This window comes from Procambarus clarkii, chromosome 73 (assembly GCF_040958095.1).
Source record: "Procambarus clarkii isolate CNS0578487 chromosome 73, FALCON_Pclarkii_2.0, whole genome shotgun sequence".
NCBI classification, from domain to species: domain Eukaryota; kingdom Metazoa; phylum Arthropoda; class Malacostraca; order Decapoda; family Cambaridae; genus Procambarus; species Procambarus clarkii.
The window spans coordinates 6,653,849-6,663,285 of record NC_091222.1 but is presented as its reverse complement, the minus strand read 5'-3'; the positions used below and the strand labels follow the sequence as shown (position 1 = coordinate 6,663,285).

General features: G+C 33.9%; 1 long non-coding RNA gene across 1 annotated transcript; it reads left to right on the top strand.

Moving 5' to 3' along the window:
- The first annotated feature begins 3,656 nt into the window (after positions 1-3,656).
- Positions 3,657-8,240, top strand: LOC138356576 (uncharacterized). Its single transcript, XR_011224535.1, has 4 exons — positions 3,657-3,821; positions 7,370-7,548; positions 7,806-7,970; positions 8,082-8,240. It is a non-coding gene; the product is annotated as an uncharacterized lncRNA (long non-coding RNA).
- The last annotated feature ends 1,197 nt before the right edge of the window (positions 8,241-9,437 follow it).

The following is a 9,437-nucleotide window of genomic DNA, read 5'->3' as shown; positions in this document are numbered from 1 at the left end:
CTTCAAATCATAGAGTGAGGTTTCGTATTATTTAGATCAAAGAAAAAACATATGACAATGTTGTTTCAAATACAAATGATAAAAATCATTGTGTTTTCATTAGAATTAACTAAAATGTTCCTGATTTTCCGTTTATATTACCGATGGAAGATGTACACGTAAAACCGCTCTAATCCGGCTGAAACGTCGATATATGCAATAAAATTAGAACTTCTCCCCTTTTCAATATCTTACTCAGTATTTTAACGAGAAACAAATAGTTGATTGAAAATGAAGTGTTTAAGGTTAATTTCTAATCAATTATGTGTTTGCATCATTTTTATCGTATATTTAATAAATTAATAACAATAAACTGAAAATTCACAAAACTGTGGAAAAACAACAAAATATTGCCTAATTCGATGATATTTTGTTTATATCACATAAAGGAAAAGGGGATGATAAACGTCAAAATATTGCTGAATTCGATGATTTTTAGTACGAAACAAAATGCAAGAAAACTTGCTTAAAATGCAATATTATGCGAAAATCTGAGATATGAAGGCCAAATCACATATCGTGATTCTACATGAAATAGTATCGCAATATTGGTAAAAATGAATATATTTACGTAATATCAAACTACATGAAAAACGTGAAAAAAGTCATTATTATACCAAATTTGAGGATTTTAACTTCGAATCATAAAGCGACGTTTCGTATTTTTTAGACCCTAGAAAAGACGTATAAAGATGTTGCTTCCAATACAAATGACAAAAATCAATGTGTTTTCATTAAAATTAACTAAAATGTTCCTGATTTTCGGTTTATATTCAACCTGTACCCTTAAAAAGAACGTCAACAGTTGCCGTTTGACTCTACGGCTGTTTTTGGATGTTATTTTGTCTTAAACTACGTCTATTTTCGCTTCCATGGACTATCTCTTGTTATACAATAAAATACCACACTCTCATTATTCTATAACTCACTGACTATGCTCTGATATATCTCCTTCAAGTAAAAATACATATATTTTTGCCTTAATTAGGCCATAATCCAGAAAATTCCAGCCCATCGATCTTTATATTTAGGAAAACATCTAATAAATTTGGAAATGAATTTTTCGTTCGCCGACAGTTTCCTGTTACTATTTAGTCTTTTATGCTTTAATGTCGCTGGTCATTGTGACTTTCCCAGGATTTATATATGTTTTGTAGTAGCATTTAGTCACACTACAGTAATTTAACTAATGGGAAACCTTTATAGTCGTCGTAAATTAGTAATAATCATTTATCAAATAATAAATTAGCAAACATGTACAACTTCTTATGTTACGACTTTTCGGGTAGGCCGTTCTGTTTGTTTACAACCCCAATGTTTCAAAAAACACAATACTTTTAATATATAAGTGACTAAGTATGCTCTAATACATGGTCCTCAATGAAAATTATGTTTTTTTTTTTGTTAATTTGTCCATAATGAATAAGATTCGTTACTGTTGATCTTTATATTAAGTAAAACATCTAAGAAATTTGGTATTGAATTTTCGTTCAAATAAAGTTTCCAGTTACTATTTCCTAGTTATCCTTAAATGTAGGTGGTCATTATTTTACTGTTATGTATATAGAAATTTAGCATTATGCATTTATAATACAGAACAATTTGGTCGTTCCACTGCCTCATAATTATATAAAATACATTGTGACAAATACTTGATAATTAAAATCAGAGTTTTTTGACAACTATAAAAAATCCTGTTGAAATCATGCCGTTTTGAGTTGTCATACGCTTCTTAGTAAATAATATTGTGTATATGTCATAAGAAATGTCATAAGAGTATAGTCACAGGGCAACCAATGATACCCAGCTTCTGGGTACGGGATCTTTGCCCGAAACGCTATGCGTGCTAGTGGCTTTACAATAATAATAATAATTTATTTAGGAAAAATATATACATAGATGCAGAGTTACAGTACAAACATTCTGTTTGATTTATAGATAGAGGTAGTACATACAATACCTAAAGCCACTAGTACGCATAGCGTTTCGGGCAAGATTGAAAAATCATTATTATTCCTATTTTCTCTCTTAACCCCCAGTGTACCTTCTCGTATATTAATAAATAAATAACCAGGGTTTTTTATGCGGCTGTGCTGAAAGCCTGACGTAAAATAAATCATTGTGTCGGAGAACAGGAAGCTACAAATTAGGCTTATATTGAGGTTCCCCCCTCCCCCCTTTCCCCCCAATCACAGGTCTGTCTAATTACCACAAGCTACCACAAGCTACACAAGCTTCACAAAGCTTCCTGGCAATACGTTAGTAATGAATAAATATGATATGTTAGGCTGACCTAACCTAACCAAACCAAATCTAACCTAACCAAATCTAACCTAACCAAATCTAACCTAACCAAATCTAACCTAACCAAATCTAACCTAACTTAACCTAACCTAACCTAACCTAACCTAACCGATGCTTGGATCGTCGACTTGATTTGGTGTCACCATTTCTTTATTTTCATCTAATTTCTTTATAAAAAGATACTTTTTCAGATTAAAATTATGTTTTTTCGTGTTGTACATTCAGTACCAACATTATAATGAGTAAATATATCTTATTTATTCATTACTAACATATTGCTAGGAAGCTATGTGAAGCTTGTGTAGCTTGTGGTAGCTTGTAATTAGACAGACCGCCAATTACTGGTGGAGTAAATCAGCCTAGCCTACTTCTTCCTAGCATAACCTAGCCAACACTAGCCAAGCCTAGCCTACCCTTGCCTAGCCTAGCAAACAGCCATTGAACCCCCTACTGTTAAGACTCTGCTCTCTGATTGTACCTATGACACCTATTATTAATTTCCTTCTGTATCTTTAGCTCCAGTATGTTGTTATATTATGCTGTGCAAATTTGGGACCTGGCCCTCTAGTATCTTACATATATGTATTATTTGATACCATTCTTGTCTCGTGTCCAGAGAGTAAATTTTGAGAGCTTTGAGACGGTCTCAATTATTTAGATGTTTTATCATTTATATGTTTGCTGTTTATGGTCTCTTTATTTCCTCTAATTCAGAGATTTCTCCTGTTCAGAAAGGGGGAGTCAGTACCGAGCAATACTCAAGATGGGACAGCACCAGTTATTTGAAGAGTATTAGCGTTACTGTGGGTGGGGTCTTTGAATTTTAACATTCTCATAAACCATTCCATTATTTTTCTGGACGCCACTATATTTGCTCGGTTATGTTCACAAAGTGTGAGGTCGTCAGACGTCGTAATTCTCAGATCTCTTGCATGTTTGTTCCTTCTTAGAGTGGGTCTGATTGTGTCCTGTGTTCCTTGTTTAATTTAATTTCCTCGTTTCTACCATACTTCAGCACCTGTAACTTATCACTGTTAAAATCATGTTATTTCTGTTTTTTCAATGTCTCCTACAGTGCCAATTTACTTGTGTCTTCTGTATCATCTGTAAAGTTTCATTGTTCAAATTTCAGTTATATTTTGCTTGTATTTTCACATTATTAATTTTATTTTTATCTCAGTTTAATTACTGAAAAAATGCCAAGAAGTTAATATGTAAACAAAAAGTGCTTATGAGATTTGTATGTCACAACTCTCGTTTGCAGTTTTTGGATGGTGGTGCAAGTATGCATCCTACCTTGTTCTTGTAGTTTTATATAATTAATCTAAACTGATTCTATTTTATGCCTGGTTTTAAATAGTTTTGTACCTTTTGGGTAAATTTTACAGCAGCCCAACATCAATTTCAATCGGTGATATTGTTTCTCATGCAGTCGAATATCTGAGAGCTCATTGCAACAATGGATTCCAAAAATCCAAGTAAGTTTCATTATACAGTAATTAGGATTAGGTTTCTTTTATCGCGGTACTAGATTTTAATCATATTGCATACTTTATGATAGCCCAAATTATCATAATTTTCAGGACAGAAAAGTGTATGAAGCAGTCTTTCATGCTACATTTATCCATTTAGCTAAGAGTATAATTAGCAAATGATTCACAAAAATATTAATTACACAATTTGATAATTGTCCCAGACAGACGTAAAGATCATTGCATCTTCATTTTCTGATGTGGTGTTTTGTTATCCAAAGATTGTACATTATTACCTAAAATTCCAATTTAGAATATTTATTAAGTATTACTTAGTTTGCTTTCATCTAGAGTATGCACCTCCTCTCTTGGATTGCCTACCCTCCATCCTTCACCAGACATTAAATATCTTTGCTTATACTAAGTATTTAAAGTGCAATCAATACCTGCTTGATGGGGTTCTGGGAGTTCTTTTACTCAGCAAGACTGGCAGTAGGCCAGGCTTGACTTGTGAGAGTTGGGTCCACCAGGCTGTTGCTTGGAGTGGCCTGCAGGCGCACATACCCACCACAGCCTGGTTGGTCCGGCACTCCTTTGAGAAAACTATCTAGTTTTCTCTTGAAGAAGTCCACGGTTGTTTCGGCAATATTTCCTATGCTCGCTAGGAGTATGTTGAAAAACCGCAGACCTCTGGTGTTTATTCAGTACTCTCTGATTGTGTCTATGGCACCCCTGCTCTTCACTGGTTATATTCTACATTTTCTTCCATATTGTTTACTTCAGTTTGTTGTTATTTTACTGTGTAGATTTGGGACCTGGGCCTCCAGTATTTTCCATGTGTATATTATTTGGTATCTCTCTTGTCTCCTTTCTAGTGAGTACATTTGGAGAGCTTTGAGACGATCCCAATAATTTAGGTGCTTTATCGAGTCTATGCATGCTGTATATGTTCTCTGTATTCCGTCTATTTTAGCAATCTTCACCTGCTCTGAAGGGGAAAGTGAGTACTGAGCAATACTCAAGACGGGACAACACAAGTGACTTGAAGAGTACAACCATTGTGATGGGATCCCTGGATTTGAAAGTTCTCGTAATCCATCCTCTCATTTTTCTGGCTGCCACAATATTTGCTTGGTTATGCTCCCTAAACTTTAGTTCGTCAGACATTATTATTCCCAAGGCCTTTACATGTTACTTTCCTACTATGGACAAATTTGATTGTGTCTTGTACCCTGTATTATGTTTAAGGTTCTCATTTTTACCATATCGGAGTACCTGGAATTTGTCGCTTTTAAACATCATGTTATTTTCTGCAGCCCAGTCGTAAACTTTATTAATACTGTATCTACTTGTAGTTTTCAATATCTTCAGCAGAGGTCATTTTTAAGCTGATTTTTGTGTCATCTGCCAAGGATGATCCAACGCTGTGCCTTGTATATGAGTCTATATCTGATATGAGAATAAGGGAAAGCAATGGTGGAAGGACTGTATCTTGAGGTACAGAGCTTTTAACTGTTCTTGGACTCAATTTTATATGGTTGACTGTTACACTTTGTGTTCTGTTTGACAGAAAACTGAGTATCCAGTGTCCTATTTTACCAGTTATTCCCATTGACCTCATTTTGTGTGCTATCACTCCATGGTCAAATTTGTCGAATGCGTTTGTGAAATCCGTGTACTGTATGCCACATCTGCATTCCCTTTTTCTTCTAATGCCTCAGTGATTTTGTCGTAATGGTCAAGTAGCTGTGAGAGGCATGATCTTATTGTTGTAAATCCATGTTCGCCTGGATTGTGGAGATCATTTGTTTCCATGAAAGTAGTGACCTGACTCCTGATCAATATCTCAAATACTTTTATTATGTGGGACGTTAGTGCAACTGGTCTATAATTCTTTGCCAGTGCTTTGCTCCCTCTCTTGTGTAGAGGGGCTATGTCTGCTGCTTTAAGCGCATCTGGTATTTCCCCCGTGTCCACTCTCTTCCTACTCACTATACTGAGTGCCAGTGCTAATGTCACTTTGCATTTCTTTATAAATATTAAATTCCATGAGTCTGGACCCAGGGCTGAGTGCATGGGCATATTGTAAAATTCTCTTTCAAAATGTTCCATGCTCGTGTTGATATTGGTTATATTTACAGGGGTTTGGATATCACGCATAAAGAAGTTGTCCGGATTTTTTACTTTCATGCTGTGTATCTGAGTGCTAAACATATCCTCATACAGCTTCTTTAGGATTTCACTAATTGTAAAATTAGTGTTATGACAAATTAGAAATTTGTCATACTCAATGTATGAACCTTCACTAATACAAATAGGTCCAATATTGGCAGTGATATTTTCTTATAATTTAGCATAAATGAGGAAATATTTTGGGTTTCCTTTATTTCTTGAATTGCTTTTTTGTCTAGTTGCCTCTCTTCAATCTGATATGAATGCTTCAGTCTCTGTTTTATTTCTACAATCTCCCTGTTTAAATTATTCCTTCTTTGTATGAAAAGTTGTCTGCTTAATCATTTCCGTTGTTTTTTGTATTTTTTTGTAGTGTTGCCTGCGTTTTCTTTCTACGTTGGACCTCTTTCTGGCTTTCCTCAAAGGAACATGTTTCAGACAGACTTCATAGGCTTCAGAAGTCTGTTTTTCTATTCTTTGTGTATGATGTTTATTACTTAGAACACATTCCCATTGAACGTTCGTAAGTTCCCCATTTATTTTTGCCCAGTCTATCCTTTTATTATTATTATTAAAATTGGATTTATTGAATAACCCTTCTCACTTGTTGTTTCTCTTAGGCCTACTACTATTATTAATGTTAGTTTTCACTTCAATGTTGTCCGAGTACGTAGTGTTTGAGACAGAAATGTCGCTGATTAGCTCGTCATTGTTTGTAAATATCAGGTGCAGCGTGTTTTCGTTCCTAGTTGGTTCTGTAATCTGCTGACTGTGCGAGAATTTGTCACAGAATGTCAGTAGTTCTCTGACCTGTAGTTTGTTATTTCCAGGTTGATTTCCTGCTATAATGTTATTTTTACTGTTCTCCATTTTAAAATGGGCAGATTGAAGTCTGCAAAGAAGATAATATCTGGTACTGGGTTTGTTAAGTTATCAAGGATATTCTCTATTTTGTGGATTTGCTCAGTTAATTTCTCAACTGTTGCATCTTGCAGTTTGTATATTAAAATAATAATTAGATTTATATTTTCAACCCTGATTCCAAGTACCTCTACCACCTCATTAGTTGAGTTCAGGAGCACTGTTCATGCCAGTTCCTCTTTAATATACAGACCTACTCTTCCACCTGACCTTATTACTCTGTCACATCTATATAAATTATAATTTTGGATCCAGATTTCACTATCCTTGTGGTCTTTTATGTTGAATGATTTGCTCATTCAAATCATTCATTCATCATTTGCTCATTTATTTGATCATTCAAATATGAATGATTTCCCATATTGTGTGTGACTTCTGGTGAGCTTAGGTAGTTCTACATTATAATGTAATTATACTGTACTGCACAGTTTATCATAACCCAAATTTTCTTTATTTTTCAGTCCTGAGAAACGCTTTACAGCGATTATGTCCCTCATGTAATTTTATCGTGAACATTAATCAACATGTCTGCAAGTGTGGCTATAGGCTTTTTGATGTCAAACGTAAAGCTCAGCCGGAAAGCCAGGCTCAGGCAAATATCAAGAGATCAGAAAAAAAAAACATATACCTGTTGTACATGGTAAGCTCACTTATATTTTTATTCACAATGTTTAATATGGAAATAAATAACATATAATTGATTAATTTAATTTTATTTAAAGGAAATATTTTACTCCCTTTCATATTGTTGTAAAGATTACCAACATATATTGTCAAATGAGCAATTTATGTCATCTGCATTTAAAATACAGCTTTCACACACTTCACGTATTTGTGTTGGATAATATCATTTTCCAGCTTTACATAGAATACTTTGTGTTCTTTATCTATGTTCAGATGAGTTGCATAAAAGTGTGCAAGATTTACAACACCAAAAGAAATTGAAGGAGATTGAAGAGGAGATAACAAGGCTTCGAGCAATTTATGATTCCCAAAATAACAACCCAAAAAGGCGGACAATTATGTACACTGGCACTTCGTCTAGAAAAAGCAGAGCTTTAGGTATTAGAATTATTGTCAACAGTTAAATATAATCACTAACTGCTCTTAAATGTAATTATAAATAACTTGTTATAGTAATATATTTTTTACTGTTTTTTTTTCTATTACTAGGCACACCATCAAATCCTTTCCCTTGCAGTCATGAAGTAATGAAGCCTCCAGTTTCTGTTGTAGACGTTATACCCCAAAATATCAATGGTATGTTATCTAATTATTTTAGAGAGATACAAATATAAATGCATTGCCATAGTAACCAAGGACTAAGTTGCAAATACAGTGTGTGTTTGTGTTTGTGTATATATATATATATATATATATATATATATATATATATATATATATATATATATATATATATATATATATATATATATATATATATATATATATATATATATGCAACAATGATCACAAAAACACTGATCCAAGTATGCAGAATAACCACATATGAAAAATAGAAAATGCTTAACGCGTTTTCGGCTAATTCGCCTTCATCAGAGCAAAGAAGAATGAAGATAAGTTTGCTGATCAGACCTTTATATCCGCCTGGGCAGATCACCTGACCACCAAAAATAAGTGGAGGAAAGGAATTATAAGAAAGAAGGTAACTGCAGAAGGCCTATTGGCCCATACAAGGCAGCTCCTTTTAATATCTCCAAGTGCCATACGTGTTTAAATGATTGCTATATTGTTTTGACGTGCTATATTGAGGCTTAAATAGGGATCCAACTTGTACATACCGGGGCTCACATTAAGGCTGTTGTTACAATGTTTGATCAGAGCAGACTCGATCACGTTTCGTTCAACAAAATCCTTACTTTTAACAATACATTTTGCCCCTGTGAAGTCTGATGAAGGCGAATTAGCCGAAAACGCGTTAAGCATTTTCTATTTTTCATATGTGGTTATTCTGCATATATATATATATATATATATATATATATATATATATATATATATATATATATATATATATATATATATATATATATATATGTCGTACCTAATAGCCAGAACGCACTTCTCAGCCTACTATGCAAGGCCCGATTTGCCTAATAAGCCAAGTTTTCCTGAATTAATATATTTTCTCTAATTTTTTGCTTATGAAATGATAAAGCTACCCATTTCATTATGTATGAGGTCAATTTTTTTTTATTGGAGTTAAAATTGACGTAGATATATGACCGAACCTAACCAACCCTACCTAACCTAACCTAACCTATCTTTATAGGTTAGGTTAGGTTAGGTAGCCGAAAAAGTTAGGTTAGGTTAGGTTAGGTAGGTTAGGTAGTCGAAAAACAATTAATTCACGAAAACTTGGCTTATTAGGCAAATTGGGCCTTGCATAGTAGGCTGAGAAGTGCGTTCTGGCTACTAGGTACGACATATATATATATATATATATATATATATATATATGTCGTACCTAGTAGCCAGAACGCACTTCTCAGCCTACTATGCAAGGCC